This window comes from Pleurodeles waltl, chromosome 8 (genome assembly GCF_031143425.1).
Source record: "Pleurodeles waltl isolate 20211129_DDA chromosome 8, aPleWal1.hap1.20221129, whole genome shotgun sequence".
NCBI lineage: Eukaryota > Metazoa > Chordata > Amphibia > Caudata > Salamandridae > Pleurodeles > Pleurodeles waltl.
In genome coordinates this window covers 350,935,161-350,955,442 of record NC_090447.1, presented here as the reverse complement: position 1 = coordinate 350,955,442, position 20,282 = coordinate 350,935,161, and positions in this window count along the sequence as shown.

Sequence of the window (20,282 nt, the reverse complement as noted above, 5' to 3'; positions counted from 1 at the left end):
TCACAGGAATACTACTCTTTGGATTATGCTCGAACAGTCCATACTCCAATTCAGTACAGAACAGGTTATTTATTATATTTGTTATATAAGTCCGCAGTTTACAAATTCTACTAACCCCATCATTTATTCTTCACAGCTAGCCTGGCAGAAGACACATTCAATTTACAAATACTCATACTCCTCTACATTTTCAAGCCCCATTCTGAAACAATGCAGACATTATATATAAGGGAGTGAAACTCAATTGGTCTATTTGGGCCAATTATAAAATATATCCTATTGCTGATGTATTCACACAACAACATTCTTTAAAACTATTCATGAGTCTACAAGAAGAATTCAACCTCCCTTCATCGCAATTTAATAGATATACTCAACTTTCATCTGCCCTTACTTTAGGCATGACAAAAACCCATGACGTAACCCAATTGCACAGTATATTCACACCTGAAAAAACTTCAAGAGAACTGTTTCTGGTCTTTATGCCATTGTAAGCAATGTTTCCTTTTCCTCAGAAACTTCCAATAATTTAAGGTGAGCCTCACTTTTTGGACATAGAGTTTCTGGACAAAGGCTGGGATACTCTATTGGAGAACTTTAACAAAGGGCTTAGAGATTCCCGTCTTAAATTTAATTACTTCAAAATACTACACTGCCGGCACTGGTCCCCGGCCAAGTTATACTCAGCCATACTTAGGGCCTCATTAGCGATGTGGCGGTCTTACGACCGGCACACTCGCAATGGTGGTATGGATCTCCGCCTATGCGGTGGTCCGACTGCCACATAACAACTAGGGTGGTCTGACTGCCACGAAACCGCCAGCTCCGCCAGAATCTTGGATCCCGGTGGTCTGGTGGCAGCGGTGATCCAAATTTGCTAGGGCAACGCTGCGCTCCAGATTATAACCTTGCTCTCCGACAGCCTTTTGATGGCGGTAACACCGCCATGAAAAGGCTGGTGGAGAATAGGTGCAGGGGGCCACAGAGAGGCTTCTGCACGGTCCATGCACTTGGCATGGGCAGTGCAAGGGTCCCCCTGCCCAGCACCCTCGCAATGTTCACTGTCTGCTTTGCAAAGCAGACAGTGAACATTGCGAGGGTGCTGGTGCACACTGCTGGCCGCAGCAATACCACCGGCTCGATGACGTTTCGGAGACAATGCTGTAGCCTGTTTCCCGCTAGCCTAGCAGGAAACTCTTAATGGGTCCAGAGGGCAGGTAGCAAGTGTGGTGGCAAGCTCGGCAGCCGGTGAAAACCATCCGCCAAACTCCTAATCAGGTCTAGCACCTCTGATATAGTTCATACATTATGGGAGTGCCCAAATATTCGCACATTTTGGCTTCAGATTTAAGACTACTTGAAGGAGCACTCTTCTATTAATTTTTCTTTCACAATGTGTTTATCACTCTTACTCTCACTCGTGCTGAGCCCTTTTTTGGCACTTTGGGGTAGTTCGCACTTAGGCCTTCATAACTTTTTGTCCACATAAGCTATCCACGCCAAATTTGCGTCCTTTTTTTCCAACATCCTAGGGAGTCTTAAGGTACCCAGAGTTTCTGGGATCCCCTGGAGGAGACCAATAAATTAGCCAAAATACACCTAAAATGTTGTTTTTTTCAAAAAAATGGGAAAAAAGGGCTGCCGGAGAAGGCTTGTGGTTTTTACCCTGAAAATGGCATCAACAAAAGGTTTGCGGTGCTAAAATCACCATCTCCTCAGCTTTCAGAAACAGGCAGAGTTAAATCAGAATGCCACATTTTTCAACACAAATTTGGCATTTTACTGGGACATACTTAATTTTTACTATTTTTGGTGCTTTCATCCTCCTTCCAGTTAGTGACAGGAATGGGTGTGAAACCAACACTGGATCCTGGAAAGCTAAGTGTTTCTGAAAAGTAGACATAATTCTGAATTCAGCAAGGGGTCATTTGTGAAGATCCTACAAGGTTTTCCTACAGAAAATAACAGCTGAAAAAACAAATATATTGAAATTGAGCTGAAGAAAACAGCCATTTTTCTCAGCGTTTTACTCTGTAACTGTTTCCTGCAATGTCAGATTCTTTAAAGCAATATACTGTTACGTGTGCTGGACTCTTCTGGTTGCAGGGATATATAGGGCTTGTAGGTTCATCAAGATCCCTAGGTACCCAGAGCCAATAAATGAGCTGCACCTTGCAATGGGTTTTCATTCTATACCGGGTATACAGCAATTCATTTGCTGAAATATAAAGAGTGAAAAATAGGTATCAAGAAAACCTTTGTATTTCCAAAATGGGCATAAGATAAGGTATTGAGCTGCAGTGGTTATTTGCCCATCTCTGAATTCAGGGGTCCCATACTAGCATGTGAATTACAGGCCATTTCTCAAATCGACGTCTTTTTTACACACTGTCTTACATTTGGAAGGACAAAATGTAGAGAACGACAAGGGGCAATAAAACTTGTTGTGCTATTCTGTGTTCCCACAAGTCCCCCGATAAAAATGGTACCTCACTTGCGTGGGTAGGCCTAATGCTTGCGACAGGAAAGGCAATATGGACACATCACATTTTTACATTGAAATCTGATGTGTTTTTTGCAAAGTGCCTAGCTGTGGATTTTGTCCTCTAGGTCAGGCGGCACCTAGGGAAACCTACCAAACCTGCACATTTATGAAAACTAGACACCTAGGGGAATCCAGGATGGGCTGACTTGTGGGCTCTGATGAGGTTCTGTTACCCAGAATCCTTTGCAAACCTCAAAATGTGGCCAAATAAACACTTTTTCCTCACATTTCGGTAACAGAAAATTCTGGAATCTGAGAGGAGCCACACATTTCTTTCGACCCAGTGTTCCCCCAAGCCTCCTGATCAAAATGATACCTCACTTGTGTGGGTAGGCCTAGTGCCCGTGACAGGAAATGCCCCAAAACACAACGTGGACATATCACATTTTCACAAAGAAAACAGACCTGTTTTTTGCAAAGTGCCTAGCTGTGGATTTTGGCCTCTAGCTCAGCCGGCACCTAGGGAAACCTACCAAACCTGCAAATTGTTTAAAACTAGACACCTAGGGGAATCCAGGATGGGCTGACTTGTGGGGCTCTGATCAGGTTCTGTTACCCAGAATCCTTTGCAAACCTCAAAATGTGGCAAAAAAAACACTTTTTCCTCACATTTCGGTGACAGAAAGTTCTGGAATCTGAGAGGAGCCACAAATTTCCTTCCACCCAGCTTTTTCCCAAGTCTCCCGATAAAAATGATACCTCACTTGTGGGGGTAGGCATAGTGCCCACGACAGGAATTGCCCCAAAACACAACGTGGACATATCACATTTTCACAAAGAAAACAGAGCTGTTTTTTGCAAAGTGCCTAGCTGTGGATTTTGGCCTCTAGCTCAGCTGGCACCTAGAGAAACCTAGCAAACCCGCACGGTTTTGAAAACTAGACACCTAGGGGAATCCAAGATGGGGTGACCTGTGGGACTCTGATCAGGTTCTGTTACCCAGAATCCTTTCCTAACCTCAATATTTGGAAAAAAAACACGTTTTCCTCACATTTCGGTGATAGAAAGTTCTGGAATCTGCGAGGAGCCACAGATGTCCTTCCACCCAGCATTCCCCCCAGTCTCCCGATAAAAATGGTACCTCACTTGTGTGGGTAGGCCTAGTGCCCGCGACAGGAATAGATCACACAACGGCCAATGTTGCTACTTACATAAGGCAACTGTTGACCCTGGGGTGATCCATTCCTTATGTAGGCACTAGGTATAGGCACTCAAGTGGGGTAGTGTTTTTATCAGGACAGGTGAGCAATCACTGGGTGGTAGGAATTTGTGGATCGCAGCATATTTCTGTAGTTTGTGTGACAGAAATGCAAGAAAAATTGAGTTTTTATTCAACATTTCAGCTTTGCAGGGTATTCTGGGTAAGAAAACTTTGGGGAATCCACACAAGTCACACCTCTGTGGACTCCCCCGGATGTCTAGTTTCCAGAAATGTTTTGGTTTAGTATGTTTCCCTATATAGCCACTGAACCCAGGACCAAAAACACAGGTGCCTGCCTTACAAAACCAGTTTGTTTTGTGATAGATAATTTTGATGTCTCCACAATACAATTTGGGCAGTGGAATTTGGGGCTGAACTAAATTGGGGAGCTCCCAAGAGAGCACCCTCTCTGTGCTTGCCCCCGCATTCACCTGCTCTCTGGGTTGGGCTCACCCACTATTGCCCTGCTGCACAGACTGTGCTTGCGAAGGGACAACAGGACTGCCCTCATCAACTCCCTCAAAATTTACTGGAGTTATCCAATGGGACTCCTCCAACTGAAAAATCACTCCCAGAGTCTGCGCCATTGTCCTATCCCTCAGATGCTGTCTCAGTATCTGCTGTCTCAGTCTCTGATCCTATGTCAGAGCTGTCCTCTATAACCAGAGTGACGTCAGTAGCAGTCATCCATCAAGATGCCATCTCTGCTATTGGCTAAACTGTTGCTCTAAAACACTAGCCTACATAGACAGTCATAAAAATGCTGGTGTGTGTGATACGTGCAACAGTAGAGGCCACCTTACCTGCGCTTCTTCCCTCAATCAGCACGTCTTTCAAGACACTCAAATACCGTGTCACATACCATTCGTCACAGTCTTTAGCACCCCCTGCACCCAGTCCAACAATCATTATTGGTGCTCCCACTCCCATGTCCTCCTCCTTGGATTCCCTCATTACCACCCAGCAAACGTGCTCTTCATCTCTTCATAGCCACCCCCCACCCCGCACATACATTTCATTTGTATTATAGCGCAGGTAGTGGCTGACTTTACTAATGTACTCAGCTATTTACATAAAATACAGATTTGCTCTTTGCAGTAGTCATATAAACCTTCTGTGCTTCTTTATGGCACTAAAACTGCCACTAGACAAAAGTCTGATCCATTTGTAGCAGAAACATAATCACAAGACTTACTTGACTTCTTTATTGCTGCCTAAAAGCTACAGTTGAAATGCGGCAGTTGAAGTATGCGCACTGCTTTGAAGACGCAAGCTGCAACTGCAAGACAACGGGTGGCAAATATATATATATATATATATATATATATATATATATATATATATATATATATATATATATATATATAATATATAAGATACATATATAGATCACTTTCATATGTGGGTCTGGTTTTCCTGGGGGCCGATTGCAGCCCTCAGGGAAACCACACATTCACTGACAAAAGTGATATATATATATATATATATATATATATATATATATATATAGATAGATAGATACATATAGATATATAGATATCTATCTACATGGATATATCTACAGTATAGATAGATCTATATATATATATATGTATATATCTATATATATATATATATATATATATATACATACATATATATATATAGATCTATATATATATATAGCTATCTATCTACAGGGATTGATATATCTATATATAAAATATATATATATATATATATATATATATATATATATATATATATATATATATAGATCTGTATTTTTTTTTGGTAGTTGTAGGGTTTCCTTGAGGGCCAAAACGGCCCCCAGGGAAACCCTACAACTACAAAATAAAAATTGCCCCCTGTCAATTTTTTTTTTTTTTTTTTTTTTTAAATTAGCCCCTGGGGGTGGCGCGATCGTGCCCCCCCCCCATGGGGCCCCAACATTGAAATTAAAAAATATGGCCCGGGGCGGGGGTGGCCCATTTTCCGAGGGAGGCTGACCCCCCCAAGTGAAATCCCTGGTATCTAGTGGTGTTCCTGGCCCTCGATCGCAACACAGCTGCCTTCCGGCAGGCCTTCCCGAACGAGGCCTTCCTGAACATGGGGAAGTCCGTTTGGGGCCGTTTTTCCCATCCCCTACGGCTGCTTCCTACTCCTATGGGGAAAACAACACTGTGACGTCAGGGGCGGGGGGAGATACGGAAGCTCTTCCGTGTCTCCCAGGGCTTAAAAAAAAATAAAAAATACTCGGGTGCGACGCCCCGAGGTTTTTTCGAACCCCCTCCCTGGTGCAGGCCACTGGTTGTGACCCACACCAGGGAGGTAGTGCGGGCGTCAGCCAGTGGCCGACGCCCGCATTAAAGGGGTTAACAGGCTATCTACTGCTTTTAGCTTAGTTAAAGTACGCTTTTGGAGGACCAATGTTATTCTAACGATTCATTCATGGCTTGAAGATATGTTTGAAGTGGCTAAACTTGAAAAAAATGATTTATAAATTAAACAGCAATTTACACTATTTTAATCATATATGTGGCCCTTTTTTAGGCTCACACATACATTCATTATTGATGGGTTTATACCTATTAGAAGTATAATGTTTGCATAAGCCCTTTTGTTTTGTTGCCTATTTTTTATATATTGGTGAAGCGATTGGTTACTTATGTATGTAAATGGGGTACTTGAAAAATGTATCTTATGTTCCTTTCCTGTTATTGTTTTGCTAACACTTCTATGTGCAATTAGGACTTTTCATTTATATGGCGGTGTTTGATTGATGATCATTGTTTGTCTTATTTCCAAAAATAAGTAAAGAGTTGTGATTAAAAAAAATATTTCCTATGGATGAAGTCGAGATGATGTCTCATTCACCCTTATGCTAACATGTTTTGACCCATGAATGTGGCGCTACGAGATTGCAGGCCTTCATTAGGGCAAAAAACCTCTTACTATCCCTGCTCTGTCCGTGCGGTAGAAAACGCAGGAATAAGCCTTACCTCTAACCATTCATTTGTTGACACCCTATATCTTAGGGATTATTGACCCATTTCTCTCACAGATGGGGAGTAAAACATTCATCAAGAATTGAGTCCCACAGGGTACCTATGCCAGGACATTCGTGAGCCGAATAAATTGGGAAAAGTGCTGGACTTTGAAGTGGTTAGATTTAATATTCCCACTCTGATGTAATCAACAGAAGGGAAAATGTTGAGACCAAATTTACTATTCCCTTTCCACCTTGAACAACAGTAGGGACATTGTTGGACTTTCCCACTTACTATTGACCTACCCTTGACCCAAGGGTAGGTCGCTCCCCCTGCCGCTGCAGCTCCTCCAGGTTCCTGAGTTCCTGAGACCCACCTCACAGTAAGTACCCCCCCCAACCCCTCGCTCTGCCCCGCGCTACTCACCCTCTCTCCTGCTCCTGCTTCTTTTCTTCTTTTCTTCTTCTCTGTTCTTCTGTTCTTCCTCCTCGCTCCTCGTCTGTAATCTTCTTCTGTACTATTCTTTCCCCCATCTTCACTCTTCTTCTCTTCTTCCTCATCTTCTTCTGTGGTCTTCTGCCCTCTGTTCTTCGTTTTTCTGTATCTTCTTCTGTGTTCTTCTGTGTTCTTCTATGTTCTTCTGTGTTCTTCCGGTCTTCCTTTCTTCTCTCCTTCCGGTCTTCTGATCTTCTGTTCTTCTGTTCTTCTGTTCTTCTTGTCTTCTGTTCTTCTTGTGTTCGGCTCTTCTGCCTCCTCCGTCCTCTTCTCCCCGCTCCTGCCCTCCTGCCTGATCCCCCTCCCCCACTCACATCCCCCTCTCTATCTCTCCTATCTAACCCGTTCACTATCTACCTCCCTCACTCCCCCTATCTACCTATCTCTCTATCTCTCTATCCCACTATCTAACTCCCTCACTCTCCACCTCCTCCTATCTTCCTATCTCTCTATCTATTTCCCTATCTATCGATTTCCCTATCTATTTTCTCTATCTATTTCTCTATCTCTCCCCCCTCCCTCACCCCCTCTATTACCTATCTTCCTATCCTCTCACTCTACCTCTCACCCACCTCTACAACCCCCCCTCCCCTATCTTCTCAACCCTACTCCTATCTTTCTCCCTTATCTCCTAAACCTCCTAACACTCACCCCCCTCCACCCTTAAACCCCCCTCCCCCAGCTCTTCTCACTCTACCTGTCCCCCCCTCCCTCGCGCTTTCCCGCCGCGACCTCCTGCACGCCCCCGCCCCCCAGCTCCCATTCGCCCACACCTGACCCCTCCCCGCCCCTCCTACCTCATATGGCGGCCGCTGCGCGACAGTGGTAGCGACCCTTGACCCAAGGGTAGGTCGCTCCCCCTGCCGCTGCAGCTCCTCCAGGTTCCTGAGTGTAGGAAAGTACCATCTTGCCTGGCATGTTACCCCCATTTTTCACTGTATATATGTTGTTTTAGTTGTATGTGTCACTGGGACCCTGGTAACCCAGGGCCCCAGTGCTCATAAGTGTGCCTGATTGTGTTACCTGTGTAGTGACTAACTGTCTCACTGAGGCTCTGCTAATCAGAACCTCAGTGGTTATGCTCTCTCATTTCTTTCCAAATTGTCACTAACAGGCTAGTGACCATTTTTACCAATTTACATTGGCTTACTGGAACACCCTTATAATTCCCTAGTATATGGTACTGAGGTACCCAGGGTATTGGGGTTCCAGGAGATCCCTATGGGCTGCAGCATTTCTTTTGCCACCCATAGGGAGCTCTGACAATTCTTACACAGGCCTGCCACTGCAGCCTGAGTGAAATAACGTCCACGTTATTTCACAGCCATTTTACACTGCACTTAAGTAACTTATAAGTCACCTATATGTCTAACCTTTACCTGGTAAAGGTTAGGTGCAAAGTTACTTAGTGTGAGGGCACCCTGGCACTAGCCAAGGTGCCCCCACATTGTTCAGAGCCAATTCCCTGAACTTTGTGAGTGCGGGGACACCATTACACGCATGCACTACATATAGGTCACTACCTATATGTAGCTTCACAATGGTAACTCCGAATATGGCCATGTAACATGTCTATGATCATGGAATTGCGCCCTCTATGCCATCCTGGCATAGTTGGCACAATCCCATGATCCCAGTGGTCTGTAGCACAGACCCTGGTACTGCCAAACTGCCCTTCCTGGGGTTTCACTGCAGCTGCTGCTGCTGCCAACCCCTCAGACAGGCATCTGCCCTCCTGGGGTCCAGCCAGGCCTGGCCCAGGATGGCAGAACAAAGAACTTCCTCTGAGAGAGGGTGTTACACCCTCTCCCTTTGGAAAATGGTGTGAAGGCAGGGGAGGAGTAGCCTCCCCCAGCCTCTGGAAATGCTTTCTTGGGCACAGATGTGCCCAATTCTGCATAAGCCAGTCTACACCGGTTCAGGGGACCCCTTAGCCCTGCTCTGGCGCGAAACTGGACAAAGGAAAGGGGAGTGACCACTCCCCTGACCTGCACCTCCCCTGGGAGGTGTCCAGAGCTCCTCCAGTGTGCTCCAGACCTCTGCCATCTTGGAAACAGAGGTGCTGCTGGCACACTGGACTGCTCTGAGTGGCCAGTGCCACCAGGTGACGTCAGAGACTCCTTGTGATAGGCTCCTTCAGGTGTTGCTAGCCTATCCTCTCTCCTAAGTAGCCAAACCCTCTTTTCTGGCTATTTAGGGTCTCTGTCTCTGGGGAAACTTTAGATAACGAATGCAAGAGCTCATCCGAGTTCCTCTGCATCTCTCTCTTCACCTTCTGCCAAGGAATCGACTGCTGACCGCGCTGGAAGCCTGCAAACCTGCAACATAGTAGCAAAGACGACTACTGCAACTCTGTAACGCTGATCCTGCCGCCTTCTCGACTGTTTTCCTGCTTGTGCATGCTGTGGGGGTAGTCTGCCTCCTCTCTGCACCAGAAGCTCCGAAGAAATCTCCCGTGGGTCGACGGAATCTTCCCCCTGCAACCGCAGGCACCAAAAAGCTGCATTACCGGTCCCTTGGGTCTCCTCTCAGCACGACGAGCGAGGTCCCTCGAATCCAGCGACTCTGTCCAAGTGACCCCCACAGTCCAGTGACTCTTCAGTCCAAGTTTGGTGGAGGTAAGTCCTTGCCTCACCTCGCTGGGCTGCATTGCTGGGAACCGCGACTTTTGCAGCTACTCCGGCCCCTGTGCACTTCCGGCGGAAATCCTTTGTGCACAGCCAAGCCTGGGTCCACGGCACTCTAACCTGCATTGCACGACTTTCTAAGTTGGTCTCCGGCGATATGGGACTCCTTTGTGCGACTTCGGGTGAGCACTGTTTCACGCATCCTCGTAGTGCCTGTTTCTGGCACTTCTCCGGATGCTACCTGCTGCTGAGAGGGCTCCTTGTCTTGCTCGACGTCCCCTCTCTCTCCTGGTCCAATTTGCGACCTCCTGGTCCCTCCTGGGCCGCAGCAGCGTCCAAAAACGCTAACCGCACGATTTGCAGCTAGCAAGGCTTGTTGGTGTTCTTTCGGCGGGAAAACACTTCTGCACGACTCTACAAGGCGAGAGGGATCCGTCCTCCTAAGGGGAAGTCTCTAGCCCTTTGCGTTCCTGTAGAAACTGCAGCTTCTTCTGTCCAGTGGAAGCTTCTTTGCACCCGCAGCTGGCATTTCCTGGGCATCTGCCCATCTCCGACTTGCTTGTGACTTTTGGACTTGGTCCCCTTGTTCCACAGGTACCCCAGATTGGAAATCCAGCGTTGTTGCATTGTTGGTTTGTGTCTTTCCTGCATTATTCCTCTAACACGACTTCTTTGTCCTTAGGGGAACTTTAGTGCACTTTGCACTCACTTTTCAGGGTCTTGGGGAGGGTTATTTTTCTAACTCTCACTATTTTCTAATAGTCCCAGCGACCCTCTACAAGGTCACATAGGTTTGGGTTCCATTCGTGGTTCGCATTCCACTTTTGGAGTATATGGTTTGTGTTGCCCCTATCCCTATGTTTCCCCGTTGCATCCTATTGTAACTATACATTGTTTGCACTGTTTTCTAAGACTATACTGCATATTTTTGCTATTGTGTATATATATCTTGTGTATATTTCCTATCCTCTCACTGAGGGTACACTCTGAGATACTTTGGCATATTGTCATAAAAATAAAGTACCTTTATTTTTAGGATAACTGTGTATTGTGTTTTCTTATGATATTGTGCATATGACACTAAGTGGTACTGTAGTAGCTTCACCCGTCTCCTAGTTCAGCCTAAGCTGCTCTGCTAAGCTACCATTATCTATCAGCCTAAGCTGCTAGACACCCTATACACTAATAAGGGATAACTGGGCCTGGTGCAAGGTGCAAGTACCCCTTGGTACTCACTACAAGCCAGTCCAGCCTCCTACATTGGTTATGCAGTGGTGGGATAAGTGCTTTGAGACTACTTACCACTCTTGTCATTGTACTTTTCATAAGAGAAAAATATACAAAACAAGGTCAGTGTATATACACATAGCCAAAAAGATTTGCATTTCCTCTTTTCACTCTTTTCTAAGTGCTGAAAAGTACTTCTAAACTTTCAAAAAGTTCTTAAAAGTTTAAAAAGTTTTTTTCTGTCTTTCCAAAAAGTTCTGAAAACTTTTTTCTCTTTTTCTATCACTTTAACTCTCTCTAAAAATGTCTGGCACAGGCCAAAATGTTGATCTGTCCAAACTTGCATATGATCACCTTAGCTGGAAAGGAGCAAGGAGTCTCTGCATAGAGAGAGGTTTGAGTGTAGGGAAGAATCCTTCCTTGGAATTGTTAATTAACATGCTTAGAGAACAAGATAAGGCTATAAGTGCCCCATCTGTTGAAAAAGTACCTAATAGTTCCCAATCTGATTCAGGGACTCCCCCAGGAAAAGATTCAGGAAAGAAACTTCCTAGCCTGCCCATTACTAGACAGTCTAGCATAGTTGGTAATGATGGAGAGCCACACCATACAAATAGTGTTGTCTCACATCATAGCAAAAGCATTTATTCTCACCATACTGGTAGTGATGTTTCTGTTAGCCAAGCTGTTAGGGTGGCTTCTGTAAGGGACAGGTCTCCTTCTGTGCATTCCCATCATACCTCTGTATCTAGGAATGTCCCTCCCACCAACCCTGATGACAGAATGTTAGAGAGGGAACTCAATAAGTTGAGGGTGGAACAAACCAGACTGAAGCTTAAAAAGCAACAGCTGGATTTGGATAGACAGTCTTTTGAACTAGAGAAGGAAAGACAGAAGTTGGGTTTAGATACCCATGGTGGCAGCAGCAGTATTCCCCATAGTCATCCTGTAAAAGAGTATGATTCCAGGAATCTGCACAAGATAGTTCCCCCTTACAAGGAGGGGGATGACATTAACAAGTGGTTTGCTGCACTTGAGAGGGCCTGTGTTGTACAGGATGTCCCTCAAAGGCAGTGGGCTGCTATCCTATGGCTATCATTTAGTGGAAAAGGTAGGGATAGGCTCCTTACTGTGAAAGAAAATGATGCTAATAATTTCCAAGTTCTTAAGAATGCACTCCTGGATGGTTATGGCTTAACCACTGAACAATACAGGATAAAGTTCAGAGAGACCAAAAAGGAGTCTTCACAAGACTGGGTTGATTTCATTGACCATTCAGTGAAGGCCTTGGAGGGGTGGTTACATGGCAGTAAAGTTACTGATTATGACAGCCTGTATAACTTGATCCTGAGAGAGCATATTCTTAATAATTGTGTGTCTGATTTGTTGCACCAGTACTTGGTGGACTCTGATCTGACCTCTCCCCAAGAATTGGGAAAGAAGGCAGACAAATGGGTCAGAACAAGGGTGAACAGAAAAGTTCATACAGGGGGTGACAAAGATGGCAACAAAAAGAAGGATGGTAAGTCTTCTGACAAGGGTGGGGACAAATCTAAAAATGAGTCTTCATCAGGCCCACAAAAACACTCTGGTGGGGGTGGTGGGCCCAAATCCTCTTTTAATCAGAACAAGGAAAAGAAACCATGGTGCTATTTATGTAAAATAAAAGGCCATTGGACAACAGATCCCAGTTGTCCAAAGAAAAGCACCAATGCTCCTACCACTACAACCCCTACTGCTACCCCTAGTGTCCCTACTAATAGCAGTGGTAGTGGGAGCAAACCTACTAATAGCCAATCCAAGGGAGTAGCTGGGCTCACTATTGGTAACTTAGTTGGGGTTGGCCTTGTTAGGGAGGCCACAGAGGCTGTGTTAGTCTCTGAGGGGGCTATTGATTTAGCCACCTTAGTTGCTTGTCCCCTTAATATGGATAAGTACAAGCAGCTACCCCTAATAAATGGTGTTGAGGTTCAGGCCTACAGGGACACTGGAGCCAGTGTGACTATGGTCATAGAGAAACTGGTCCACCCTGAACAACACCTACTTTGTCACCAGTACCAAGTAACCGATGCTCACAACAACACACTTAGCCACCCCATGGCTGTTGTTAATCTCAACTGGGGGGGGGGTTACTGGTCCAAAGAAAGTTGTGGTAGCTTCAGATTTACCTGTAGACTGTCTATTAGGGAATGATTTGGAGACATCAGCTTGGTCAGATGTGGAGTTGGAGGCCCATGCAGCAATGCTAGGCATCCCAGGGCATATTTTTGCTTTGACAAGGGCTCAGGCCAAAAAGCAAACAGGACAGGGAAGCTTGGATCCTGGAACAATGGACCAAGTGCTCCCTAAAGCTAGGGCTGGTAGAAGCAAACCACTTCCTACTATCCCTCCCTTTACAGTGGATTCAACTTCTGAGGAAGAAGAATTCCCTCCCTGTGCAGAACCTACACCAGAGGAGCTGGAAGCAGACACTGCTGAGCTTTTGGGTGAAGGGGGGCCTGCCAGAGAGGAGCTGAGTGTGGCACAGCAAACCTGTCCCACATTAGAGGGTCTCAGACAGCAAGCTGTCAAACAGGCTAATGGGGATGTCAGTGACTCTCACAGAGTTTACTGGGAGCACAACCTCTTGTACACTGAGCATAGGGATCCTAAACCTGGAGCTGCCAGGAGATTAGTGATTCCTCAGGAGTACAGAAAGTTCCTCCTAACCCTGGCACATGACATTCCCCTAGCTGGGCATCTAGGACAAATGAAAACTTGGGACAGGCTTGTTCCCCTGATTCATTGGCCTAGAATGTCTGAGGACACAAAGGAATTTTGTAAGTCCTGTGAAACCTGTCAACACAGTGGCAAGACAGGTGGCACCCCAAAGGCACCCCTTATCCCACTGCCTGTGGTTGGGGTTCCCTTTGAAAGGGTAGGGGTTGACATAGTTGGCCCCCTTGACCCTCCTACTGCTTCAGGCAATAGATTTATCTTGGTGGTAGTGGACCATGCCACAAGATATCCTGAAGCTAATCCTTTAAGGACCACTACAGCTCCTGCAGTGGCAAAGGCCCTCCTGGGAATATTTTCCAGGGTGGGCTTCCCAAAGGAAGTAGTATCAGACAGGGGAAGCAATTTCATGTCTGCATACTTAAAGGCCATGTGGAAGGAGTGTGGGGTAACTTACAAGTTCACCACACCCTATCATCCACAAACAAATGGACTGGTTGAGAGATTTAACAAAACTCTCAAAGGCATGATTATGGGTCTCCCTGAAAAACTCCGCAGGAGATGGGATATCCTTTTACCATGCCTCCTTTTTGCCTACAGGGAGGTACCCCAGAAAGGAGTGGGCTTTAGCCCCTTTGAACTTCTTTTTGGACACCCTGTTAGGGGTCCACTAACACTTGTAAAGGAGGGTTGGGAACAACCTTTAAAAGCTCCTAAACAGGATATTGTGGATTATGTACTTGGCCTCAGATCAAGGATGGCTGAGTATATGAAAAAGGCCAGTAAAAACTTTCAGGCCAGCCAAGAGCTCCAGAAGCAATGGCATGATCAGAAGGCTGTTTTGGTTCAGTACCAACCAGGGCAGAAAGTGTGGGTCTTGGAGCCTGTGGCCCCAAGAGCACTCCAAGATAAATGGAGTGGGCCCCACACAATTGTTGAGAAAAAGGGAGAAGTCACCTATTTAGTTGACTTAGGCACTGCAAGGAGTCCCCTTAGGGTACTCCATGTAAACCGCCTGAAACCCTACTATGACAGGGCTGATCTCACCCTGCTCATGGCAACAGATGAGGGACAGGAAGAAGACAGTGATCCTCTACCTGATCTCTTCTCTTCCACAGAACAAGATGCTCTGGTGGAAGGTGTAGTTTTGGCTGATTGTCTTACTGCTGAGCAGAAAGACAATTGCATAAACCTCCTAGATCAATTCTCTGAACTCTTCTCTACTGTGCCAGGTACCACTTCTTGGTGTGAGCACACTATAGATACTGGAGACAGCTTGCCTGTCAAAAGTAAGATCTATAGGCAGCCTGACCATGTCAGGGACTGCATAAAGCAAGAGGTCCAGAAAATGTTAGAACTAGGAGTGGTTGAGCACTCTGACAGTCCATGGGCTTCTCCTGTGGTACTGGTACCAAAACCCCATTCCAAAGATGGAAAGAAGGAAATGCGGTTTTGTGTAGACTATAGAGGTCTCAACTTGGTAACCAAAACTGATGCTCACCCTATACCCAGGGCAGATGAGCTCATAGATACACTGGCATCTGCCAAGTATCTAAGCACTTTTGACTTGACTGCAGGGTATTGGCAGATCAAATTGTCAGAAGATGCTAAACCTAAAACTGCATTTTCAACCATTGGAGGACATTACCAGTTTACTGTAATGCCTTTTGGTTTGAAAAATGCACCTGCCACTTTTCAGAGGTTGGTGAACACAGTCCTGCAAGGGCTGGAAGCTTTCAGTGCAGCATATTTGGACGATATAGCTGTCTTTAGCTCCAGCTGGGATGATCACCTGGTCCACCTATGGAAAGTTTTGGAGGCCCTGCAAAAGGCAGGCCTCACTATCAAGGCTTCAAAGTGCCAGATAGGGCAGGGTAAGGTGGTTTATCTGGGACACCTTGTTGGTGGGGAACAGATTGCACCACTTCAGGGGAAAATCCAAACAATTATTGATTGGGTTCCCCCTACCACTCAGACTCAGGTGAGAGCCTTCCTAGGCCTCACTGGGTATTACAGGAGGTTCATTAAGAACTATGGCTCCATTGCAGCCCCTCTTAATGACCTCACTTCCAAAAAGATGCCTAAAAAGGTATTATGGACAGCAAACTGTCAGAAAGCTTTTGAGGAGCTGAAGCAGGCCATGTGCTTTGCACCTGTCCTGAAATGCCCTTGTTACTCTAAAAAATTCTATGTCCAAACTGATGCATCTGAATTAGGAGTAGGGGCAGTCCTATCACAACTTAATTCTGAGGGCCAGGATCAACCTGTTGCTTTTATTAGTAGGAGGTTGACCCCTAGAGAAAAGCGTTGGTCTGCCATAGAGAGGGAGGCCTTTGCTGTGGTCTGGGCTCTGAAGAAGTTGAGGCCATACCTGTTTGGCACTCACTTCATTGTTCAGACAGACCACAAACCTCTACTTTGGCTAAAACAAATGAAAGGTGAAAATCCTAAATTGTTGAGGTGGTCCATATCCCTACAGGGAATGGACTATACAGTGGAACATAGACCTGGGAGTAGCCACTCCAATGCAGATGGACTCTCCAGATATTTCCACTTAGACAATGAAGACTCATCAGATCATGGCTAGTCTTATTGTCCTTCGTTTGGGGGGGGGGGGTGTGTAGGAAAGTACCATCTTGCCTGGCATGTTACCCCCATTTTTCACTGTATATATGTTGTTTTAGTTGTATGTGTCACTGGGACCCTGGTAACCCAGGGCCCCAGTGCTCATAAGTGTGCCTGATTGTGTTACCTGTGTAGTGACTAACTGTCTCACTGAGGCTCTGCTAATCAGAACCTCAGTGGTTATGCTCTCTCATTTCTTTCCAAATTGTCTCTAACAGGCTAGTGACCATTTTTACCAATTTACATTGGCTTACTGGAACACCCTTATAATTCCCTAGTATATGGTACTGAGGTACCCAGGGTATTGGGGTTCCAGGAGATCCCTATGGGCTGCAGCATTTCTTTTGCCACCCATAGGGAGCTCTGACAATTCTTACACAGGCCTGCCACTGCAGCCTGAGTGAAATAACGTCCACGTTATTTCACAGCCATTTTACACTGCACTTAAGTAACTTATAAGTCACCTATATGTCTAACCTTTACCTGGTAAAGGTTAGGTGCAAAGTTACTTAGTGTGAGGGCACCCTGGCACTAGCCAAGGTGCCCCCACATTGTTCAGAGCCAATTCCCTGAACTTTGTGAGTGCAGGGACACCATTACACGCGTGCACTACATATAGGTCACTACCTATATGTAGCTTCACAATGGTAACTCCGAATATGGCCATGTAACATGTCTATGATCATGGAATTGCCCCCTCTATGCCATCCTGGCATAGTTGGCACAATCCCATGATCCCAGTGGTCTGTAGCACAGACCCTGGTACTGCCAAACTGCCCTTCCTGGGGTTTCACTGCAGCTGCTGCTGCTGCCAACCCCACAGACAGGCATCTGCCCTCCTGGGGTCCAGCCAGGCCTGGCCCAGGATGGCAGAACAAAGAACTTCCTCTGAGAGAGGGTGTTACACCCTCTCCCTTTGGAAAATGGTGTAAAGGCAGGGGAGGAGTAGCCTCCCCCAGCCTCTGGAAATGCTTTCTTGGGCACAGATGTGCCCAATTCTGCATAAGCCAGTCTACACCGGTTCAGGGGACCCCTTAGCCCTGCTCTGGCGCGAAACTGGACAAAGGAAAGGGGAGTGACCACTCCCCTGACCTGCACCTCCCCTGGGAGGTGTCCAGAGCTCCTCCAGTGTGCTCCAGACCTCTGCCATCTTGGAAACAGAGGTGCTGCTGGCACACTGGACTGCTCTGAGTGGCCAGTGCCACCAGGTGACGTCAGAGACTCCTTGTGATAGGCTCCTTCAGGTGTTGCTAGCCTATCCTCTCTCCTAAGTAGCCAAACCCTCTTTTCTGGCTATTTAGGGTCTCTGTCTCTGGGGAAACTTTAGATAACGAATGCAAGAGCTCATCCGAGTTCCTCTGCATCTCTCTCTTCACCTTCTGCCAAGGAATCGACTGCTGACCGCGCTGGAAGCCTGCAAACCTGCAACATAGTAGCAAAGACGACTACTGCAACTCTGTAACGCTGATCCTGCCGCCTTCTCGACTGTTTTCCTGCTTGTGCATGCTGTGGGGGTAGTCTGCCTCCTCTCTGCACCAGAAGCTCCGAAGAAATCTCCCGTGGGTCGACGGAATCTTCCCCCTGCAACCGCAGGCACCAAAAAGCTGCAATACCGGTCCCTTGGGTCTCCTCTCAGCACGACGAGCGAGGTCCCTCGAATCCAGCGACTCTGTCCAAGTGACCCCCACAGTCCAGTGACTCTTCAGTCCAAGTTTGGTGGAGGTAAGTCCTTGCCTCACCTCGCTGGGCTGCATTGCTGGGAACCGCAACTTTTGCAGCTACTCCGGCCCCTGTGCACTTCCGGCGGAAATCCTTCGTGCACAGCCAAGCCTGGGTCCACTGCACTCTAACCTGCATTGCACGACTTTCTAAGTTGGTCTCCGGCGACGTGGGACTCCTTTGTGCGACTTCGGGTGAGCACCATTTCACGCATCCTTGTAGTGCCTGTTTCTGGCACTTCTCCGGGTGCTACCTGCTGCTGAGAGGGCTCCTTGTCTTGCTCGACGTCCCCTCTCTCTCCTGGTCCAATTTGCGACCTCCTGGTCCCTCCTGGGCCGCAGCAGCATCCAAAAACGCTAACCGCACGATTTGCAGCTAGCAAGGCTTGTTGGTGTTCTTTCGGCGGGAAAACACTTCTGCGCGACTCTACAAGGCGAGAGGGATCCGTCCTCCAAAGGGGAAGTCTCTAGCCCTTTGCGTTCCTGCAGAAACCGCAGCTTCTTCTGTCCAGTGGAAGCTTCTTTGCACCCGCAGCTGGCATTTCCTGGGCATCTGCCCATCTCCGACTTGCTTGTGACTTTTGGACTTGGTCCCCTTGTTCCACAGGTACCCCAGATTGGAAATCCAGCGTTGTTGCATTGTTGGTTTGTGTCTTTCCTGCATTATTCCTCTAACACGACTTCTTTGTCCTTAGGGGAACTTTAGTGCACTTTGCACTCACTTTTCAGGGTCTTGGGGAGGGTTATTTTTCTAACTCTCACTATTTTCTAATAGTCCCAGCGACCCTCTACAAGGTCACATAGGTTTGGGGTCCATTCGTGGTTCGCATTCCACTTTTGGAGTATATGGTTTGTGTTGCCCCTATCCCTATGTTTCCCCATTGCATCCTATTGTAACTATACATTGTTTGCACTGTTTTCTAAGACTATACTGCATATTTTTGCTATTGTGTATATATATCTTGTGTATATTTCCTATCCTCTCACTGAGGGTACACTCTGAGATACTTTGGCATATTGTCATAAAAATAAAGTACCTTTATTTTTAGTATAACTGTGTATTGTGTTTTCTTATGATATTGTGCATATGACACTAAGTGGTACTGTAGTAGCTTCACCCGTCTCCTAGTTCAGCCTAAGCTGCTCTGCTAAGCTACCATTATCTATCAGCCTAAGCTGCTAGACACCCTATACACTAATAAGGGATAACTGGGCCTGGTGCAAGGTGCAAGTACCCCTTGGTACTCACTACAAGCCAGTCCAGCCTCCTACACTGAGTTCCTGAGTTGCTGAGACCCACCTCACAGTAAGTACCCCCCCCCTCCCAGCCCCTCACTCTGCCCCGCGCTACTCACCCTCTCTCCTGCTCCTGCTTCTTTTCTTCTTTTCTTCTTCTCTGTTCTTCTGTTCTTCCTCCTCGCTCCTCGTCTGTAATCTTCTTCTGTACTCTTCTTTCCCCCGTCTTCACTCTTCTTCTCTTCTTCCTCATCTTCTTCTGTGGTCTTCTGCCTTCTGTTCTTCGTTTTTCTGTATCTTCTTCTGTGTTCTTCTGTGTTCTTCTATGTTCTTCTGTGTTCTTCCGGTCTTCCTTTCTTCTCTCCTTCCGGTCTTCTGATCTTCCTTTCTTCTCTCCTTCCGGTCTTCTGTTCTTCTGTTCTTCTGTTCTTCTGGTCTTCTGGTCTTCTGTTCTTCTTGTCTTCGGCTCTTCTGCCTCCTCCGTCCTCTTCTCCCCGCGCCTGCCCTCCTGCTCCTGCCTCATCCCCCTCCCCCACTCGCATCCCCCTCTCTATCTCTCCTATCTAACCCGTTCACTATCTACCTCCCTCACTCCTCCTATCTACCTATCTCTCTATCCAACTATCTAACTCCCTCACTCTCCACCTCCTCCTATCTTCCTATCTCTCTATCTATTTCCCTATCTATCGATTTCCCTATCTATTTTCTCTATCTATTTCTCTATCTCTCCCCCCCTCCCTCACCCCCTCTATTACCTATCTTCCTATCCTCTCACTCTACCTCTCACCCTCACCCACCTCTACAAGCCCCCCTCCCCTATCTTCTCAACCCTACTCCTATCTTTCTCCCTTATCTCCTAAACCTCCTAACACTCACCCCCCTCCACCCTTAAACCCCCCTCCCCCAGCTCTTCTTACTCTACCT